The sequence below is a fragment of the Ambystoma mexicanum genome, chromosome 9, assembly GCF_040938575.1.
Source record: "Ambystoma mexicanum isolate Mex_15411 chromosome 9, UKY_AmexF1_1, whole genome shotgun sequence".
NCBI lineage: Eukaryota > Metazoa > Chordata > Amphibia > Caudata > Ambystomatidae > Ambystoma > Ambystoma mexicanum.
In genome coordinates this window covers 705301269-705325152 of record NC_090931.1, presented here as the reverse complement: position 1 = coordinate 705325152, position 23884 = coordinate 705301269, and positions in this window count along the sequence as shown.

Here is a 23884-nt window from a genome sequence, read left to right as displayed (position 1 = left end):
CTTGCCAAAGAAGCCCAAACGCCAACCTATTACTAACTACTTAGCCACACAAATGTATATATTCAATTCTGTGCAACCTCCTGTATATACTGTTGAACTGTAACGCAACAACTATGCTCTCAACACCCTTTGCTAATGCCCATAAACCGCCTGTACAACCTGTACAACTACAAACCATGTAAATAATCCACAATGTCTATACCAGGAGCAATTGCTTGTATAATGTCTTTACTACCTATAATGCCTGTTTGTAATGTTTTTGCAACTTTGTAACCATGCTAAGCACATGGATGCCCCAGGGCCAGACGGCGCTATGCAAATAATAAACTACACTAAACTAAACTAAATCAGATACAGATGTATGTGCAGAGGCTGAATCTAGTAGAACGTTGCCATTGGAACCATGTTTGTCAATAACTACCAAGTCTAGAAGATCTGAGAAGAACCCACTGACAAAATGCTTAAAAGATAGCTGGCACACTGTACTAGGTATACCCGGCGATGAGCCCTTGTTTTTCTTGATACATCAATCTGACAAAACCCCAGAGTCAAACTTGACATCACTATTATATATTGGCTGAATTGGTAACTGGGTGGGCTTTGCTACATTACAGACCCCTTTGAAAATGATGAATAGATCCCTTATGGCCATCTATGTCCGCAATACAACTTGAATGGCTGCAACTACTGAGAATACACTTCCTTGAGAAAGATCTTGAACGAAACTCTGTAAACTGAACCTGGTTTACTTTCCAAGAGTGATGTCTGTCTGAAAATTGAAACGTGCATATCTAGAACTCACTCAGGTGCATGCTTTTAATGATGTCTAGCGATGGCATGTAGGAAGAACACAGACGTCGCAACACTGTGGACCCAAGAACTTGGTGAGAACTTGAGACCTGGAAGCCTGGCAAAGTGCAGCAATAATATTTGACTCACATCAATAGACTGGAACTTAAGTGCTAGCCAGATACAACTGCTACACCTGATGTACTGGACACCTGATGGTATGTTTACAAGCATCCTATGCGACAGTGACCGATGTTGGTAATGTCATAAAGAAAAGGGTACATTTGCTCACATGATCTGGTATTCCAATGAATACTGGAAAAGGGTATCTGAAAGAATTAACCTTGTATTGAAACTAATATTACGATGAAAGCTTCAATTTTCCTCATGGGTGATGATAAATTGGTGTGCGAGCTGCCGTAAGCAAACAAGACCTGGCTGTTCAGAAGATGAATGCTGGCGAAGAAAATAATTCTACTTGCTTGAATGTCAACAGGCTATTTGAGCATAAAGGAATGGGCTGACTCTTTCTACTTTTGAACGGATCATATAGAAATTCAGAGAAGACCCTGACACATTCCATGCAATCTGTTGTCTCTTCTTGGAGGCATACAGCTAATTTGTATACAACGAGCTGATAATAATTACATTACCCGAAAGTCTCCCTCACATTTAGCCCCTTTATATGATGCACTGCAATTTGTATATTCTCAGAATTGCATGCCACTTTCTTGTATAATCTCTGATTACGTAGATTGATGTACGCCATTCGTTTTTTAAAATATATATATATATATTGTATAATCTTCTATGCTTTTGAATGTAGCTCTGACCTGTTATTTGTATCTTGATTATTTGATGTAGTTGTTATGCTAACAAAAACTGTTGATAAATGCAAATGTGATTAAAGCACCTGTAAAAGGTCCTATTAAGACTGATAAGTGAATATTTCAATGCAGATTGCTGGGTTTAAAAGGTGCATGTCTATTATACTTTATCTCCAAATTCATAGAAAAACCTCCCAGGTTATTTGATGGGTGTTGATGTTGAATTTTCGGAAAGGCAAATTCTCATTTGTCCTGTGCACTTTCTTCCATTAGGAAAGGCCAACTAAATCAACCTTGCGAATTTCACTGTGGCAATAAGACCTGAGGCGGTGGGCCAATACCGCCCCAGGTAATGCCCCAGGGCCCCTAGTTATGGAGGCCCCGGGGCATTACCGCGGGCGGTATTGGCCCGCCGCCAAGGATCTTATAGCCATTAGTACCCTGACCGTTAGACCGGGGTACTAATGTCATTTTTTTGTGTTCCGAAACGCTGCAGCGTTTACATTTTTTTTTTTAAAGTAATATAAAATGACCACCGGGAAAGGGAAAATGCAGTCCGTTTTCCCTTTCCATGGCGGCCATTGGGAGCGGACGCGCTGGGAACAGAAGTGTTCCCAGCGCGTTCGCTCCAGAGAAAAAGAAAATAGAAGGTAAGTGGGGTAGGGGGGGCGGGGAGGGGATAGTTTGCAGGGAAGAGGGTGGAGGAAAAAAAAACATACCTGAGTCCCCGGCAGCCTCCAGCCTTGGGGAGGCTTGGAGTGGGGATTGCCCCGTTTCGAGCCTCCTCATTGGCTAAAGGGCTGCCACGTCACCCGCTGGGAACAAACGCAGGCACGTACGTGCGTCCACAGGATTGTTATGTGGTATGGCTCGGAAACGAGCCAATCACGTTAGTGTATCCTGTGGACGCAAGTACCGCCGGGTACTATTTTAAGGTATGTTCATTTCAGCTGAGGTCACATCCCATTGGGATGCTAATGATTCTCGCCACTTTATTTAGGGCTTGTGCCCTGCATGGCCCTTGATCACTCACCAGCTAAGAGAGATACACAGACTTGCATGTGGGAAAGGCCAATACGAACCCTGAAAAAAACAAAGCACTAAACTTTGATTATAACTCTTCCGAATTAATTAGGAACATTAATTCGACAGACCTGCCTTTTTATTGAACGCTTCTATAATGACAGCATTAGGAAATACTCCCACTTCTAAGCACTGAAATAATGCCTGTTTTATTGCCCAATGTAATGTTATGCATTTAGTAGACCTCGGAAGGACAATCCACCTGGACTAATGAGATGTAATGAAGTATTGTCGATCTGATCACTTTTCAATCTTTTTTACTTACAGAGAATTTTTTTATCAAGTTTTATGAGATATCGAATTTTCAAAATTGCAGTAACCAAGAAAGGTATACGAAAATGTACATAATAACAATTACCGCCCATAATCAGCGTAGGTTCTCACACATATTGATGCAGAGAGTAGGGGGTAGATCTCTTTCTTCGGCAGGAGACTCCCTCTGGAACGGCCTCTCTGTCTTGAGCCGGATCGCCTTAAATTCTGGAAGCTTCTCAAGACCTTCCTTTTAGCCTACTCCTTCCCACTCCCGCTCCCCTGCTAGTTCCATCTGCCTCTATGTCTGGTTGCCTGATCCCTCATGAGCATTACTGGGGCCAGGCCCTCCTTGACCAGTCTCCCCCTCGCCCCTTTTACCAGCACTTGCTCTCGGGCACTCTTCCCCGACTAGCCTACTGATTCTGGTCCACCCCCATCCCTCGACCTAGCTCACCCCTATCCCTTGTTCCCTGAGCACTTACCCTCCTGGGCACACCTCTCCCCTGCACTTATCCTTCTTCCCCTCTCCCTGCACTTCGTGTTACTGCACTTGCACGATCCGAATTTCACAAGGCCTGGTAGGCCCGTTACTGTTATTTTCTCCTCTGCACCCTCCACCCCTCTGGTCTTGCGGAGCCTGGAGACACGTTTTGATGTATAGGCGGCATACAAATGTTCAATAAATAAAAATACAAATAAAACTTTAACATCGCATACAAATTGTTAACATGATTTTGGCAAGCGTGTATGTACAACGGCTTATTGGCGATAGTTGAACACTAAATAAATGCAACCCAATAAATACAGTAAGAGGCGATTATTGATTGACAGATTCATGTGCAATGAACTTACGATAGGACACCACAAGCATGCATGGATTTCATCTTCTGGGGGATAATGCAATGAGTGTACCCGTATAACACTATCCTCTTTTCATGGCTGTGCTAGTTCTGTCTTTTCGATGTTGCTTAGCACTGCGTGGCGTTTTCTGCAGCGTCCAACAATGCAATGTTTGAGGGAAAGCCTAGGAAATAAAAGACACATATAGAAAACAGTGGATGAACATTGCTGACCTATTAAGAAAATAAGGCTTCCGTATGCTGAGGGGACGCGCCTAAAAACAGTCAGGGTTCAGCTAGCGTTCCCAAGGGTCAGTTTGCAATATGGAAACTTATGGTGCGCTGTCACTCTCCATAAAGCCCGCCATCACAACAAGGCGAGCAAAGCATACTTGTTTAGAGCCATTAGGGCGGCCCCCTCCCCAACAGACCCATTAGCGGGCCTGATTAAACCAACACAGACAAAGAGGCAAGATGCCCGGGTTAATGGAGAGACTCTGATAATTACTCGGCCGTTCGGCTTCTTTTTGGGTCCTCAATGGCCTTTGCATAATGTTTCTCTTGCTATAGATGTAGACAATGGCCCAACAGTCTGCTTTAAGCGCTGCCAATCCCATTAGCGGAAGAATAGTGGGGCTATGTTGTGCGTATGTGTTTATGTGAGCGTGCGTCTCTGTGGCATACTTACGTGTTTGGTGGGGCACGCAGGCGTGCACTGGGAACGTCCATTGACAAAGGGAGACCGAAAACCAATCAAACGCGATTTCTCACGAAGGAAAAGCTTGGGTGAAACGCCACTCGGCACACAACCACCCCATTTAAGTGGCGCCCAGGCCGAAGTGGCATGAGAAAAGCAACTAGTCCTGTTTCTACGGGACTATAAGTGGGGGGGGGGACATCTGCACCCCCAAGTTGACTGTGAGAGTGAGCTTAGTGTTTAAAGAATAGTGAAACATGTGTGTACTCCCAGGCTATGACTGTGTGATAAAAACACTTGTGTGCTAAAAAAAAAAATAACACCTGCTTGTCATACAATGTTTGTAAAAGTGTTTCCTATGGTATTTCCCTGTCTGTGGAAAGCCATCTACCACCTACAGAATTCAGGCTTTTTGCTTTGTGCTGCTGCCTTGGTATTTTTCCTCATCACAGTCCTTGCTCTATGAGTTGAGTCCTCACCCTCGAGGCAGACACCTCATTGTCCACTAAACATAAAGAAGATTCTACAGAAATTGGTTAATTGCTTTTTTTGAGTAGTAATCCTATGAGTCAGAGAAACTTCAAGTTTTTGATAAGGCGAGGTGATCCACCTAACTTGGAAGCCCAGAAGAGTTGGGGGGTGGGAAGGGAGTAGTCAATATATGTGGCGAGGAACATCTAGACTTGCATCAATGAAGTTAACTGGTAAGTAATCGTGCCATTACCGCCTCATCCGTCTTCCTCGTCACAGTCCTTACTCCATGAGGATAAACCAAGCAGGGCCTGTATCCTCGCGATAACAGGTATGTGACCAGAACACAGACCTGCAGACATTGCTATGGCATTAGGGTTTCAGAAAGTATGTATTCTTAAACGCAACACCAATCCAGAGATGTTGGTCTAATAACCTCCAGCAAAGGTTAGTGCGACTCGAGAAGCTACAAAGAGACCCTGTAGCTGTTGAGACCTTCCTTAAAGTTACTGCCTGCAAGAAATTACCAGCTTTGTGACACCGGGCCGTACCAAATTCAGAGCTGTTACTCCCACCATAATGCACACATCGCTGTAGGCTACAATTATGAAAGAAAACTGCTTGAATCATAAAGCGTGATGATTCCATGCACGCATTTTCTCACTATAACTTCTGCCAATCACAACGCCTGGAAGACAATACCCTCTGGGGTTTACCAAAAGTTAAACGTGACCTTCTTATAACCTCAGAGGCTGGGCAGAACCAGGAAAGGAACCTAGAATAGTGGCCTAAAAGACAAGGACATGGAACTGAATGCCTACCCTTGACATGGAAAAGCCCCCAAGATGACTCCAACCGAAAGAGAAAGCAGGATATGATATGATATGATATGATGTGGCATTTATAACTCACCCGTACACAAGTGTTAGAGGGCTGAGACTGCCAATTAGAGGAATAAACATGAGTGTATGGAGAAACCTAGTAACCATAGTAACCATAGGGAGACCAGGGCATCCCTAGATCACCAGGATAGGAGAAACTATGAAAAGAATACTTTCAATGATCCAAAACATCTGACAATGTTGTCTAATCAATTCTCAATCCTGATTGCATGCATTAATTACTACAATGGCACCATCCTGTGGTTGATGGGCCAGGAACATCAGAGTGGATGCCCTACCTGCACTGAGACAGAAGAGGGAGGGATGGGCCGAGGACACACGGAATCAGGGGAATATCAAAACCCAACCTGTATGGTGGAGGTAGAATAAATTAGGTTAATGTATTCCCACAACGTTCAGTTCCTATTGTGCGGGAGGACCTCAGTATCCCTGACTGTCGAATGCCATCCACACTGTATGGGCAGCTATGCCAGGGATTATTGGAGAACTGACAGAAAACCCACAGACCCGTATTGGGCAGAGGTAGGGCAACCTCTAGAATAGATATTGCAGTGTGGAACACTGACGCACCTATCCAATTGAAATAAGGATTAGAAAATCAAACAGTTTTGGCTTTTGTGTAAGCATGGGATAGCATTTTCCAGGTACTACCAGAATGATACAGCCATGTGACTGAAATAGCTGTAAAATTGTATAAGTGCCTGGGCCTATAACCTCAGGTTTTGGCATAATACATGTATGCAAGCCAAACTTTTGACTTTGCCCCTGTTAGTTTTTAACAGGACCTTGGTGCAAGGAACAGATGTGAGGACACACATATTGCTTATAGTTCCATTGGCTGTGAAGATTCACTTGGCTAAGGCATTTATATTACACCAGGATCTCATTTACAGCAGCAATTAAACCATTAAATCTTGCAGACTACTTAGAAACAACTCTGGCAAAAAACCAAACCAAAAGTCCGAAAGAAGGTACCACCAAATGTTCGACCTTCTTTCGGACTTTTGGTTGGGTAGGTCATTTGGATTCTGATTAGGGCTGCAGGGGTGTCCCCTCAACCCCCGCTTACTATACTGTGAGCAGGGGTTGCAGGGGTGTCCCCCGCAGCTGTCCCCCAGTCATAAAAAAAAGAGGCGGCGGGGGTTTCTCCCGCAACACCCCTATCACTATACTGTCTAGTAGAGTGAGCGGGGTGTTGCGTGGGACACCTCTGCAGCTGATCCGAAGAAAAAATATAAAAATAAAAAATAAAAGGAAAGGACCATGCGGCACCGGTTCCCGATCACGGAAGTGCAAGGGAAATGGCGTTGCAGGGGCCAGCGAGACGGAAATGAAGGTAAGTAAGGGGATGGGGGTTGGGGGTGGCAGGGTGGGTAGGGGTTTGGGTGGGGGTGTGGGTAGGGGTTTGGACACATCTGGAATGTTCAAGGGAGAAACGAACGAAGATTATTTCGAACAAAAAATCTTCGGTCGTTTCTCCTTCTAAAACTTCCTCTGCAGTAAAACAACCCCAAATCGGCAAGCCCTATAAGGCACATAGATTGATGTTCCTGCATGACAGAGCTATCTCAAAGAGATCCCAGAAGGGTGTGTTTCGGGTGGGCAGGGGCAGGTAGTGGGTAGGAATGCCCATGGGGATTGACATTACCATGAGCGGTAATATGGTTGGGTAAATAACCAAACAACGCTGATACAGTGCTTGTCCCTCCTCACATTCCGTTTCCTCCCCATTTGCGCTCCAATGCAATAGTTTTGGCTGATAGGTGGTGCGTTTGTTCAATCAAGTAGTAACAAAGAATGGAGAGGAGAACCTTCACCTAATGCACCCTGGAATGTGTCTGAAAAAAACCTCTGGCAAAGCAGAAGAAAAAACGTGATTGCGTAAACCAAACTCTAAAGGTAGACGGCGATCCAGCCCTCCTGGGCCTGTACTAGGCCACACTAGTATATCCCTGACTAACATCTTAATATCTGAATTTTAAGACCAATGGGGAATCAATTGATCCCAAACACAACCCCAAGAGTACTGAAAAGGAGGACTATTTACTTTCCAGGAAACAGACAGGACTGCAAACCAGGCTTATGGTTAGAACCCGGGACTCCCTTACTCCAACAGGCACAAATTGTGTTGTTAATCTAAACTAGCAAAACCAAATGACTCCTAAATGATGCTTGGCCTCACGCTTCCACAAATGATGACAGAGATTGTGACAATATGCAAACATGCCATGTTTACTTTAACTCCTCCCCCACGTCCGAAATTGTGACCAAAACTTTCTACGGGAGTGATCAAATCCAGGCATTATTATTTTATCATCCCAGCTCCCTCTATGCAGAATGCCAGGCCAGATGGATGTGGGCAAAAACAACCCTGTATAAGGCAAAACCCCTCGCAATATTTGATGAAGTGAAAGCAATCCCCAAAAACGTATGCAGTGCAAGAAATATTAATATTTTTTAAAGACAAAAGCTAAACACTGTTGTCAGTGATGCCAAATCGCCCCTTATCGAGCAAACCAAATTGAATTCTGCTTGGCTACAGTAACCCATCGGCATCAATTGGAGCCAATCCGCTTGAGCCTTGGTTACACACAATAAAGTATTGATTTATTATACCAACCCATCTTTCCTTTCGATTGTTGGTACCAGGCTACAGCAAGAGGGTTTGAGGAATCTATGAAAACGGTATAAGTGACTGTGCATGGTAGAGTGGTTATCAATACATCAGCCTCATCCATCTGTCCATCCAAGATCTTGCTCATACAGCTTGTAAAATAGGAATGGCAGAGCAAAGACGGCCTTCCAATGGCCAATGCCCACATGTGCTAAATGAGGGGCCTTTCACAAACAACTATGCAGACCTGTACTGGGTCATGATGAACCTGGTTAGCTATATCATAGAGATATCTTAAGGCCCCCACTGGAATGCAAACATGTTTATCTGCCCCTGTCTCTGCACATAAGATCAGGCATGCCTTTAATGTCTTATTGCTAAAGTTGAAATTATACTTTGAAAAGATGCTTAAGGCTGCTCGTGGAGGAGAAGGTAAAGGCTAGTATGACTTTGAATGTCACAAGAAGAAAAGAGTTAATTCGGCTGCAATTTAACAGATATCTCCAATTACCCAGCTGATAGTGAATAGTCAAAAAGGCTACAAACCTTCTTGTGCCCACAGAAAACTGAAAAAACAAAAAAAGATGTATGCAGTGATCCCCAGGATGCCATCACTAGGAATGCTACCAGTAAATTCTGGAGTTGATCGATTATGGCTCTCCTTTTAGGCAGGGAGCCTAACTCTCTTTCGAAATATTGATCCCATCACTGTAGCTCCTTATATAATTACCAGACACGTTCAGGTGGCAAGGAGGATACGGATATCACAAACAGTGTACATGCTGGCAAATTAGCCTTGCTTATTGCTGGTCAGTACTTTACATTAACAGATTTAATCAAAGCCCAGGTTGTCACAATCATTGAAAAACCATCCTGCATCGATGGGATAACTGAGGACTGATGTAAAACTGAAATTGTCTTGTAGGCTCCTCTATTGGTAAGCATATTTATTACACTCCTCCAAACGAGAGACAATCCTAATAGCTGGATAACAGCAACAACAACTCCCATTTACAATAGGGCAACTGGAGCCCCTTCCTGGTACACACCCATATCTTTATTAAATGCATCTGCAAAGATGTACACAAAGTTAGTTTGCAGTAATTTTCTGGATTGCATTTAAGAAAGTAATATTATTGTGGATATGCAGTATGTCTTCAGAAGGGAGGTAGAACTCTTGCGCCCATAACTAATATTCATTTAATGATTAATACATATATGATAGGTAAAAACTTCCCACAGCTTTTGGCATTCATGGATTCATCTACAGCATTTCCCTGTGTCAACATGAATGCGTTGTGAGCAGTGTTAGGGGTCACAGGAGTCCCCCATATACTACAGGCAACTATAGCAGAGATGCAGCAGGGGAGGTTTGTATCAGTTAGATTTGGGTGAGACAGAAAACAATATTCACTGGAATTTTTAAGGCAACAAAGGGGGTGAAGCTAAGGTGCATTACTGCCCCCTCCTCTTCAATCCACATATACTCTCTTGAATTCCATTCAGACGGTCTCTTACTAGATAATCCTCATATTGCAACTGCTTTATTGCCGCATCCCCATTGGCTAGGACTCCAAAAAACCCCTACAGCTTTGAAGGGATTCTTACTCTGGATACATGACTGAGAAAGATATGTCAGCAAACGTAGCCAATCATAGGCTATGCCTTTGGGGAAGCAACCCCTGTGTAACCTATTAGCGTTCTTTTAACTCCATAACTTTGTGACACATTCCGACTCGGGCAAGACCATTTAGATCTCCCCTTTGCCCTAGGGGTCTCCTTGTGCTGATAGTGGGGCAAGAATTGTCAGTTGCCCCCTCTTGCCCTAGGCGCCTCCTTCGGTAGGATTCGCTACCACTCCACCTGGACACATAGGTCCTTTTCAGACTGCAGTTATTGTAACGCTTCAGTCAAGAGATGCCCTTCTATGCTTCAGCCATTCACATCACATGCTCTTCTCAGGTCCTCTGGGTTGTAAACTTAATTTCACATCTGGTGTGGCTATGTGGGTACCATCAGGATTCAGGCTACATCTCTCAGCAGGCTTTTCACTTACTCCTTCTCTTTAATATCATCTGGCGCATGCCAGCTTTCAGGTCAAAGCCCCCGGCAGGCATCTTATTCTTAACCTTCCAGTCATCCCCTCTTTTGTTTTGCTATTTTCCCCCCCGAGTGGGACGGGTAGGCCCAGACGTGGGTACAGGATCCCATACCTGCTGGGACGAGGGACCCAAACTTCTCCTCACTGATGATGCCCAATGAGGCCGAAATATGTCTAGGGATGCTTGTGGTCTCATGCAGAAGGGATGTGAGCAAGCAGTTCAGGCTGGACTGCCCCTTTGGGGATGGGACCAAGCCTGATTTGCATATGGACTTTCCCCTTTTCTAATGGCTTGGCAGGCAAAGAGCGATGGTCTGGAGGATTGCCAGAACAATGCCAGAGATTAAGATTTATTCTAAACCTTCCAGACATCACCTCTTTTGTTTTGCTATTGTCACCCCGAGTGGGACAGGTACGCCGAGGCGTGGGTACAGTGGCTGCTGGGCCTAGAGACCTAAGATACTCCTCACTGATGACTCCCCAATGAGGCTGAAACATGTCTGTGGATGCTTGTGGTCTCGGGCAGAAGGGTTTTGAGCAAGAAGTTCAGGCTGGACTGCCCCTTTGGGGGAGGGACCAAGCCTGATTTACATATGGTCTTTCCTCTTTTGTAATGGCTTGGCAGGCGAAGAGCGATGGTCTGGATGGTTGCCCAAAGCAATGCCAGAGGTTAAGATTCATTCTAAACCTTCTAGCCATCAACTCTTTTATTTTGCTATTGTCACCCCAAGTGGTACGGCTATACCCAGATGTGGGTCCCGTGCCTGCTGGGCTTATAGACCCACGCTACTCCTCACTGATGACGCCCAATGAGGCCAAAACATGTCTGGGGATGCTTGTGGTCTTGTGCAGAAGGGATGTGACCAAACATTTTGGGCTGGATTGCCCCTTTGGAGGTGGGACCAAGCCTGATTTGCATATGATCTTTCCCCTTTTGTAATGGCTTGGCAGGAGAAGAACAATGGTATGGGGAGTTGTCCAGAGCAATACCAGAGGTTAAGATGTATTCTAAAACTTCCAGCCATGACAGATTTTATTTTGCTACTGTCTCCCGAGTGAGATGGGTATGCCCAGATGTGAATACCATGCCTGCTAGGCTTAGAGACCCAAGCTACTTCTCACTGATGACGCACACTGAGACCAAAACATGTCTGGGTATGCTTGTGGTCTTGTGCAGAAGGGATGAGACCAAGCAGTTATGGTCTTACCCCTTTTGTAATGGCTTGGCAAGCAAAGAATGATGGTCTGGAGGATTGCCCAGAGCAATGCCAGCGGTTAAGATTTATTCTAAAACTTCCAGCCATCGCCTCTTGAACCAGATAAGAGGACAGATAATCAAAGTGAGAAGACCCAGGAGAAGGGGACAGCCAAATCACAACAAAGTACGCCCAAACTAAGATGAGCTGGGATACAAGATTCAGAAATGTACACAAGTCTGGAACAGAATATAAGAAGGAGCATCCTGGAAGACTGGCGATAGTCAGGCCCTAACGAGGAGATAAAACCATCCATTAGGTGGCAAGGGACTATCTAAAGATATCATACTAAAGAGAACTTTTGAGTAAAGAAGAAACACTTCAATAGGAGATGACAAGAAGAAGGTAGACATTCTCCTGATCAACTTTAGGTTAGTTAAAGTAGTGGTAGGATCAGTTAGAACTAGTTTAGACCATGAACATATTCATTTGGGACTTTCTGACAACTGACAAGCACCTTCAGATTATACCCCTCTAGCAATAGAGAAAGATAGGCCTTATAATTATTATTTTAATAAACATCAGTAGAAGTGTCCCTCAAGTGCCTGACTCCTTCTAACCCACCAAAGCACTTGGAGCTGCGGTGCTCTCGTTGTAGACCGCTAAGTAATTCTCAAAAGGCCTCAGTCACAGTTCCCAGCATGCGACTAGGGCTTTCTGGTCTGGCATGTCAAAGGGGATAGGACACCGGAAATCTGCTGCACTAGACACATAATATCCCACATTCTCAATGTCTGACATTGTGAGGATTATTTATCACAGCAGAACGTGGTCAATTTGCACACGTAGAATCGGTGCTGTATTGTGAGAGGGAAAGCTGTGGGCAGGATGACTTACTTTCTGAATTTTGTGGGTGTTTGCCTAATTATTCTTTTATCCCATCCTCGTCGCCAGTCTGTAATGTCCCCCTGTGCCTCAAGGTGTTGTGCAACTTCCACAGCGAATAAATACGTGGAGCCAGAAGTACACAGAACTTGTTCATTTGTTACCACTCTCTCGCACCTCCTTCCCCCACGTGCATGTGCGCAAAGTGGAGAATCCCATTGGCTGCGTCCAATGGTGCGCCAGCGTCGGCCATTGCTACAAGGTTGTTTAACCAGCTCCGCGCCAGAACACGACCATGTGTTCACACACAGAAAATCACCACTGATGAGGAGGACAGAGCCTAAGGATTATTACTTGGCAGGTCCTCTCGGTTAACAATGCCACCAAGCACATTAGCCCTAATTAAATTTCAACTCAGCAATCATCCTTGTCCCATAGCAGAACGGAGTCGAAGGTCTCTTACGCCCTTGCTCTTGGGTGCTGTTGGCACTGTATTCAAATGTCCTCCAGTCAAAAATATTTCAATGGAAATATAATGCTGGACTGGTATTTCAGTATGCGAGTATGCTTGTTACAATGTTTACATACTTGCCAACCTAACCCATTTCTTTTTTTAAATTATCATACGGTTTAAAACATGCAAACCTTCAATACAGTATAAGATATAGTGGAGAAAATGTTCTAAATCGCTAGTAATTAATTAGGATATAGACACAAATTCCATCATAAAAATAAAAATATATGAAGACCAATTGCATTTTTCCACATCGGTTTCAATTAATTGTCAAAAATACACCCAATCCATCATAGAACAAGTATGATGAAAGATCCGCCAGTTGCTTCACTATACTATGCTAAACAAATCTCTGTCAGATCTCTGTGAGTGTCTGGACTATGTTTCAACACTGTTCCAATGACAGCCACATCCTCTGGAGGGCAAGCACAAACCTGATATTATACCTCTCATACATTTGTTCCAAACGGCGTGTGCTGCCCTTGGTAGGCTATTTGACAATCAGGGCCGGGATGCTTTTTAAGCATTCTAGAAAGTGTGTTGGTCAGTAGGCTGGCGGCAGAGGTACAGTTTGTTTTTGATCACACTTCGCTCTAGAGTTTTTATAGTGGTAGTGGCCAAATGTGCGTATATAATGGCCATTTGTGTACCATTGCATTTTGTAAGCCTTACAGCGTGGCTATTTCGTTCTGTGTCTTTACTTTTTTTGTTTGGGCAATGTGATACTACCAAAATGGCCGTCCTGCCTACTTAGGCCTTTTCGGAGCCAACAAAGGCCTCTTTTTTAATGCTTTTTCAATGTAGAATCGAAAAGGTTCTACCAGACATCCCAATCCAAATCTGTGGATGTGCCTGAGTGAATGGAGTTTGGCTGGCCATTCAGTATTCGATTGCCTCCAAAGCCTAGAATAGTACATGCCTGTGGATTGGAGGGCTGGGTTAGCCCAACCCATGTGTGTGTAGATACATGTTACGTTCATACTGTGCCCGCTTCCATTTTCCTGGTCTCCAGGTGCTCACGTGGCTCTAAAAGGAAAAGTAAGAGTTTGTTATTGAGGGGGAGTAGGATAGATGTGCTCATCTGTTGGTGCGCCCAGAACCAGGAACAACTGGTGTCCGTGCATGTGAGCCTTTTCCATGTGCTTTGTTTTGTGCACTGGGGTACGTTGTGTCCGGAAAAGCGGCGTCCAGTGTTTTTGTTATTTGTTGTCTGAGGTGATTGTTTTTGTAGCTTGGTTAGATGGTGATGTGCAGTCTAGGTGGTTTAGTGGGTTGATTCACTAGGCCTCTGGGCATGTGTTGTAGGGGAGAAGTGTGGGTTGTATTGGAGAGAGACATGGTTAGTGGGTTTTGGGTGATCTCTTGGTATTTGTAGTTATGTTATTGTTTTCCATTCTGAGTTTACCCCTTATTTTCCTTGTTTCCAGCTTATGATTTAAACAAGCAGGGATTGTGTGGTTTGGGTGGTCCGCTCGTGGGGGTACTTGTTGAACAGTTAGTCTTTTTATCTCAGCGAGTTGAATAGCCAGGGTTTTTGTCATGACCCTTCCCCCTGGCCCTCACTGGCAAGTCAGCCTTCCAGTTAGGGCCATGTCAAAGGCCTTAAAACCTCATCCAAGACTCTCTTGGAGTCAGTCCTGGCGCCTACGGCGCCAGGCTCATAACCATCATGAAGACCAACATTAGAATGGGACTATTTACTTAGGACTATTTAACCTGGGGTGAGTTCAGCCCACATGGAGGCACACACATAGCTCAGTTACAAGGAACTGAGCTATGCGGTCTATTTTTTTGGGTATGGCAGGCCTGGAACTACTTTACCTGGACTACTTTGGCCGTGGCAGGCCTGTGACTATTTTACCTGGACTACTTTACCTGAGACTATTTAAACCACACCCAAACAGCAGAACATGATTTGCGTTATTCTGCTGTGGGCAGCGTAATGCTCACCGTGTCCAGTTCTTTGATGCCAGTTTACCTGAAACCAAGGACCTGCAGAGAGAGAGAGAGAACACTACGTAACTTACCTGGAACAGTATCCTTTCTTCAATCCATTGCTGACTTCAGTTCCACTCACCTGAAGGTACGAACTCCATCATCCGGCACTGCATGCATCCTGGAATCCCATAATCTGAAAAGAGGAGAAAGAAAGACAGCATTAGAAGGCGTTTACTCACGTTTCCTGCTGAATGAAGAAAGCCACACAATTCTTACCTGGGAAGTCATCTCCTGGTCAGTATCATTGCTGGGACATTATGGCGCTCGGCGAGGAACATCGCAACCTGCAAGGAGAGAAAAGACACAGGTTAGCAATATAAAAGGTGAAACAGCGCCACGCATCGCGCATTACTCACCGGACAGCATAGCGCACACCGCGCTTTCGCCTACCGGCCCATGCTCATCTTCAAACTGCATGACAACACCAAAATACCTTTCCAAACCTAAAAGGAAAGAAGCAGCAAGGCATTATTATTCAAACTAAGAGGAACATACGAACTGCATATAAAAACTGTAAAGCAACAAACCTACGGAGTCGCAGCAGGCCTGAATTCCCACAGGGGGGCTTGCACCAGTGAAGTAACTTGGTCGCTGCTCGCCCCTTACATCTACGTGCCCCTGCCACGAGGAGCAGGATGGAGAATCCACCTTTTACAATATTAAGGTAAGGAGAAGGCCCAAGGGGGAGGAAGGAGTTGAGGCCAAGGGAGGTGGGAAAACATAAAGACAATCTGGTATTGAATCCAGCTCTCCTATACTGCAGACCCATCTTTAACCAGAGGCCTTACGAAGATACCGGGAGAGGGTTCGAGAGTGCAAATCATCCAACCAGGGCCGGGTGGCGTCCCCGTTGATACCAGGTGAGCGTAACAGTTTTAGTGGTTTCCTGAAAGTTAGGTGGTCTTCCGTCATTCTTATTTAATTTGGGATCAATTTCCTTAGTTTGGCTATCAGATTTTCTTTTCCCATAGTGTCTTGTTTCTATTTGCAGGTCAGTACTAGATCTTAAGTCTCTTCTCGATTGGAATCAGGAGAGTTTTCTTTGGATGAATTTGGCTCCTTGTCCGTGTAGTGATTTGTGGGCAATGCAGAGGGCTTTGAAGTTGATGTGTTTATTTGCTGGTAGCCAGTGTAGTCTTCTTAGAGTCAGTGTGATGTGGTCTCTTCTATTTCATCTCGGGAGTAGTGTGGCTGCAGTATTTTGGATGCATTGTAGTTTTTTGGTGAGGTGCTTGGGCATTTCCAGGTACAGACTATTTGTGTAGTCTATCCTTGATAATACCAAGGAAATGATTGCAAGGGTTCTGTAAAGGAGCAGGTACATGCTATCTCACTAGTTTGTGCCCCCCCACCACCGTCATACTGGAATAGTTGAAGAAGAGCAGTAAATGGGACCCCCTATATTGTTCCCATATCGCATCGAGTGTATGAGAGACGTTATGCACTCAGGCAGCCATACAGAATGTACTCTCGCACTGAAGATGCGGAAGGATGTTGCATGCCAGGATGTCAGAGCGCATCTATGGGCATCATTGACGTACGTTAAAGTGAAATCTGACGAGGAGAGGGTGATGTTTCAGACATGTTTTTCTATACGAAAAGGAAGTCAGATCTTGTGAGTTTTTATGAAGGGGAACCGAAAAAAATGCATTCTTCAAATCGACAAATGTAAAATATTTGGCCGTAGATGGGATGTTACACAGAATTGTTGCAGGATTTAGAACTAAAGGAAACTCAGCTTCAACTATATTTTTTAGGGGGCGAAAGTCATGAATGAATCTCAATGACCCACCCCTCCTTTGATTTCCTCATGGTGTACAGAGCAGTGTTACATGATGAATCCGATCGCACCAATATACCCTGCTTCATTAAAGCGGAAATGGTCTCAAATATACCTTCATCCGCCTCCCTAGACATGGGATATTGCTTTGCTTGTGGTAAAAGAGCTCCTGGTGTACATTTAATTTTTACTGCACTTATCCCTTTTAATAGACCCACGTCATATGGGCTTGCAGTCCATAAAACCTCTGGCACTTTCTTTAAGTCTTCCTGAAAGAATGATGGTCTGCTTTTTACCAACACCATTCTCTGCAGTATTTCTATATTCTTTACTTTGATTTAATAAGTGATACTTATCAAAAACACAGGTTCATCATCAGAGTAGTCATCCATAAACAGTTTTTACATCTGTCAAATCAGTCAATCTGTATCCTTCACTGAGGGCTATCACTGTCCTTCATCCCCTTCGTGTTACGCTCACCTGATATCCCCGGGGGGATCTGTAAGCCTCTGAGATCTGGAACCCTGGTTGCTTAGTTGCCCAGTGCCGAATAATGAATCTGCAATTACAGAAGGGAGGATTTGTTATAACTGTCTCTAATGGGTGAATCTCCCACCTCCCTCTGACCGTTTCCCTTCCCACTGGGTTCTTTTCTCACCTTAGTTATTTGTAGGGTGAGCTATCCGTCCTGGTTTCTTGTGCAGGGGCGCTTGACGTTTGTTGGCGAGCTGCCCGAGTTACTTCACTGGTGCAGTACGCCTTCCTTGGGCCCAGGCCTGCTGTGACCCCGAATCTGCTGGTAGGCAGGTAGGTTTGTTAATTGTAAGTCTTTGTTCTGTTTATGGTGGGAATTTGTTAATGTCTTTATCTCCTTCTTTTCGGGTGCGAAGGTCTTGATGCTGGCTTTCCGGATGAAGAGGCATGTTTCTAGGTAAGAGAAAGCGCGAAGCGCAGCGCTTTTATTGTCTTTTGAAGCTAACCTGTGTTTTCTTCTTCTTCTCCTCACAGGCCGCTGTGGTGCTGCGAGTGGATGAGAGCGCGATGAAAAACAGGCCCCCGGAATCTGTTAAGATAGTACAGCGCTGTGCCGTTGTTTAATATTGAAAGCAAATCTGATTATGTCTCTTTTCCTTTGCAGATGTTGCTGTGGTGCTCCGGATGGAAGCGTGGCGTAGCGCGATGGAATTCAGGTAAGACTGGTGGAATTCGATGTTTTGGAAGCGTGCGTTCTAATATTGCTTTTCCCTTTCTCGTTATTGCAGGTCGCAATGTTCGAACAGCAGCTGTGGTAGCAGTTCGCTAGAAGTCCTTAAGCTAGTACTCAGAGGTGAGTGATGTTTCTTCTTCTCTCGGTTTCCACAGATTGCAGCCCAGTTGAGAAGCTGAGTGCTGGATGGTGTTTCCGCAGGTAAGACAGAATAATCATGTTCTTGCAGGATTACAGGAAGATGCTGAAGATCAGGAGCTGGGCACGGTGAGCGTGACGCTGCTGGTTGCAGAATAACACAAAGCATGTTCTGCAGTCAGGGTGTGGTTTATATAGCCCAGATAAAGTAGTACCACAGAAAGTAGGTCCAGGCCTGCCACACCCAAAACACTAGACTGCATGGTTTGGTTCTTAGGACTGTGTGGCTGCTTCCATGTTGGATTTAAAGGCCCATGTACATGAATGGGACCTAGTTTGAACAGCCCTTCCTTCCTACAAATGAGCCTGGTGCCAAAGGCGCCAGGACTGGCTCCAGGAGCCCTTTTGCAGTGGTTTTAAGGCCCTCTGGGTTCTGGTGGGAGCCTGCTTGTGGCAGAACTTGTGCCCCCTCATAGTGGTCATGACACTTCCTTCATCATCTGTCCCATGAAGCATCACCCTTTCTTCTCTGAACACTGCTGCCTCTCACTCTAAGGGAATGATCGGCCCTTCCTCATCATCCAAAGGAATCTCTGGTCTGAATAAAAATTAATCAGGTATTCTCAATATTTTACCTATCAATCTAGGTAACCATGATAATAAGATAGTCACTCCATGCAAAAATTCTGCTGGATCCAAAGGAACTCCTCGTAATGCCTTCTGGCCTGTAAAGACTAATATACACTCTCCCACATTCATATAGTGTATCCCTGCAGTAGAGCACACTATTCCTTTGTCAGTAAAAGATATAATCATGTTAAGCTTTGCCATCAAGTCACGTCCCAATACGTTAACTGGCGTCTGCCTCGAATATAATAATGGCATTGACATATTGTGTTCTCCTATAGAGATTGGCAATTTGTCTGTAAAAGGAACTAAACTCATTGCCCCAGAGAATCACTGAGCATTCATCGTAGAACCTGAAATTGGGTATTTTCCTACTACCCTTGGTTCCTCTTGGGGGTCTTGTGTCACTGATAGTACTGAACACATCAGGTCGCTCTGTGGGCTAACCCATTGTGGATATAAATTCATCCCTGTACCTGTGAAAGGATTTCCTCCTATCACAGTCACACTCCCCAATTTGGGTGCAGGTGCCTGTTGGGCTCCTGAGGTCATGTTCCATTGTGGTGTGATAGCCTACTGTGTCTGTACTTGCCGTGGGTGTGTCTGTTGTTCTTGTATGGGTACCTGCTATGGTTGCCCATGTGGCAATTGCATTTGCAGCGGTGCTGGTTGCATTTGTTTTGGTTGCGGGGCATATGTCTGAACCTGCATGCGATCTTGGCCATAATATTCCTATGGTTCTATGTATTGTGGAGCATACCCCATTCCGCCTCTTGGAGCTTGCCAATTCTATCACAGGCCTCCTCTGCTTCTGCATGTCCTAGCTATGTGTCCTATTCTTCTGCAATTCCAACATTGTTTGCGGCTGTCCGCCATTAACTCCTCCTCTTCCCTGAGGGTTGTGAAATCCACCTCCACCTACTCCTCTAGGCCCATTGCCTCTTCCTTTTGGCCAGAAATTGTACCCACTCTGGTGTGTGGGATATCCTGTATTATTGTGCGGTTCTGGCTGCATCTCCTGTGTCACCCCTCCTTCATTACTCGTCAATGCCGCTCCTTCGGTGACTATTTTGAACAACCTCTTCTAAACTAACGTTGCTTCCTCCAGCTTTCTGTTCTCAACTTTCTTCATGTTCTACTCTTGCATTAATCAGCAGTGATGGAAGATTTTCAATTGTATTTCTGGCTATGGCTTCGCTTCCATTCCCACCTGTTTTTTCAATTGCTGATGCAATGGCTCGGGCAGCTCCTGACACAAAATGTGGTAAAATAATGCTACCATTTTATCCCATGGCTCGCGAATCTCCTGCCACCATTTATCCTGAATATCTTGAACGTAAGCAAAAGGATCTTCATCCTCTCCCATTTTCCTAGTAATATTTGCACCCATGTCTGATGTATCGGGCTATTGTACTCTGAGCGCCCGCCATATATCTACTCTGCAATTATTAAATGGCACTCCATCATGTGTCGTGTTTTGCTCAGTCACACCTGCGCATCCTGCTCGCTTCCAAATGTTGTCAGCTCTCTCTGCTAGGATAGCTGCTAGCAGCCCTTTCACGTCACCTATAGCTATCATCATTCCTGATGTCATCCTCTCTAACTCATAAATCCATTTTCCTGCACCGGAAGTCAAACTCTGCAATTTACATCTTAAATTGTCTTTATCATCTGTGGCCATGGTATATATTGTGGTCGTCCTATCCCGTTTTCTAATAATGGGAATTGTGGAAATCCCAGTCCATAATCATACTTGCCAACACTCCTTGTCTTCAAGGCGGAGCTAACCTCACCCATTTGTCTCCTCCATGCGAATAATCTTAATCTATTTACATATGGCGTGGATATATCCTCTACACTGCGTGATCGTGCCTGTGGTCACTCAGTATAGGGTGTTGATTCTGGTGTCTTTTCTTTAGGGTCCTTCCTTTGAATCTGACCATCTTACCCCATTTTCTATATTTGATTCCTTTGAAAACCCACATGCACCCTCTCTTCACACCCTCTCATTCTGCTCCCTTTCTTTGTCTGACATCATTATGCCCCAACTTGCGTGGCTATTGTCTTCTTCTGCGTCATCAAGATCTAATCTGTTTAAAGACAATGTTCCGTACTCGTCTGTTATAACGTCATCTATCCTACCTCCAGGTCCCCTTGATACAGATCCCTCTTTATTCTCTTGGGTTTTGTAACTTTCATTATCCCTCATTTGCCTGTATAAATTACCAAGCCTTTGCTTTATGTCTTCTGTGTCCTGCCCATCAGCCCATGCTGATCTCAGCATTCCTTGCAGCTCCCCATGGGGCTGTTGTGACCCTCTCTCTTCCTCCAATCATTCGCGTAGATCAATCGGCACCATGCTCCTAAGGCATAAATATGCTGTCTCATCATCATTGAATCCCCTACTCCTGTTCATTTCTTCCCTTGTCCTCATCTCCCTCAATTCATCTTCCTTTCGCCTTCTTTACAACCTATACACTTTTTTTCTTTGGGCTGCTATCACTTCTTGTTTCTGCTCTTCTAATCTCTCCTTTTCTTTCCTTGTCTAATATCTTCTTCGTCCTTCCCTTCACTTGCATTTTTTATCCCTCTCTTCTTTGTATGCACTTTCCTCTTCCTTCTCTTTCTTTTACTGTTCTTCTCTCTTTCTCGAACCCCATCATTGCCCTTATCACATAGCTTAAGCAATATTTGTCCTCCCATCCATTCATTATGTACTATTGTTGTTCCCTTAGATATATCCTTTATTTATTTCTGATTCCCTGCTTCTTCCTCTATCTCCATTTGTCTGTCTTGCCTGTCCTTTCTCTCATCACGCTGTTTACTTTCATTGCGTGCTGATATTTCTTTGTGTTCTCTACTCTTGCTCTCTTCTGTATTATCCTCACTGCTATAAGCGGGGGGTGCATCTGTTGAATTAACATACCACGCCTCTGCTTTAAATTCCTTTAAAGGGTAAAATCCCTTCTCATTTGTGTCGCTGCTCTTCTCTTCAGGAAGGGAAAGGGGAGCTGAAGGTGTTTTATCCTCCCCTTTATGCTGATTGAGCATCCACTCCCTGTAGGCTGGATCTTATTTCTCATTCTGGTACATTTTCTATAGCTCTAAAATGGCCAGCCTTTTCTGCAATTTCTTGCCCTTATATGTGGCATGCAAGTATGTCATCATAGGCTGTAACACAGTTTTTGACTGAGAACTCTGCTGATGTCATGGCATGAGTGTCTTATTTGTTGTGTCTCTGACCCATTGCGAGTGATATTTCCTTATCTTCACTGTGTATCATGACAGTGTCCTACACAAATGTAAAAGTGGTGTGTCCGCCATGATGACAGATCGGTTTTGATTGTTTCTATTGTGAATACTTACCTGTTTTTTTATTCGATTCTTTATTTCATCAAATATGTCATGCCGATCAATTGGCGGAGGCACCATCGATTACTGTTTATGATCCCTAATCAGGAAATATTTTAACAGCTCACGTTTTTTATCTAAAAAATCTATGCAATGATATTCTGATTGCTTCATTTACATTTTCTATCAAGTTTTATTATCTTGTTCTTATGTTATTAATATTTTAAGAGTCTCTTCTTAATTTATATATTACTATCCTTTGATTTTTCACTTTCTGATTGACATCAATCTCTTCGTCCAATTTTTCACCAATCTCTTTAATTTTTTACTATAATTTTATATTTATTATTCTAGGCACAACACAAGATTTGTATTGAAATTTTTATAACCCCCCACATGTGCACTTTTTAAATTTTACTAAGTACGCCTTCCTTTATCATTTTAGTAAATGTATTTCTGTGGTCTTCTAGCTAATGGCGGGAGCAGCCAAGTCTCCAGGGGTCAGGATCTGGCCTAGGTCGACTAGACCGTAACCATCTGCACCACTACCAAATGTGCTCTAGCATCTTGAATTGTCTTTTTGTGTGTGCTAGATCGAATTACAAATAATTATCTCAGACGAAACAATCAGACAGTCTCAAGGAATATGGCAAAGCACTACTTTATTCTCATTTAATAAAGAAGGGAGAACTCAGAGGCATCGGACTGATGCATGCACACTCACACAGTAGCCTGATTACGTGGAGCTCTCATACCCCTATATGCGTCATCTATGATGTCATTCTATGTGGCAATATACAAAACAAATCGAAGGAAGGGATTGGATTAAGGGAATACATCTATTTATAGAACATAAAAGGATTGGCTACCCCTTATCTATTAGGCATGCCTTGAACTACCTCTAAATACATATAATACTGATGATAGCGGACTAAACGACAGTGGATTGGTCTATGCTACATTGCACGTTTGGTTGTCTCCAACCCCACTGATTGGTTGGCATACTATCCCAACCTTGGACTTTTAGCAGCACGTACGTGATACGAAATGTAGGTGTTTGAATCCCATTAGATTACTCCCCGTTTTACCAATTAGTCCATCATCTCTCATCAGTAGGCCATCAGTAGGCCATAAGCCAAAGTCTTCCATCTGTAGTTGACCTTGTTTCTTCTTCAACGTCCTGAACATTCAAGGGAGTGTGAGCACACCACTATCTTAGCTTGAAACTCTAATGAATAGCCATTGTTTTCAACTTCTGAGTCACGTGTTAAGAGACCACACATTCGTCCATTTCAGTCTTCTATTTATTGCTATTTGATTTAATTATGCAGGGTGCTGTTGCTCTTCTTCGCCTCTAGAGACTTGCTCACTCTATCTCACATGTACTGTGTATATTATTAATGTAATAGCAGTTTGGCTCTCACATATGTTTTCTTCTTCTTCCATTTATGAGGAATGTGCCACATCCAAAGCTTATCCATGTACACCCTGTCTGCTCTGTCTTATCCCCTAAAATAGCATTCTTAATTCTGGGCCAACCTTGACTCATTGTCAGCTCTGCATACTGAACTGTTTTATGCGTCTCCTGATTCGATGGCCTCGGGATGTCT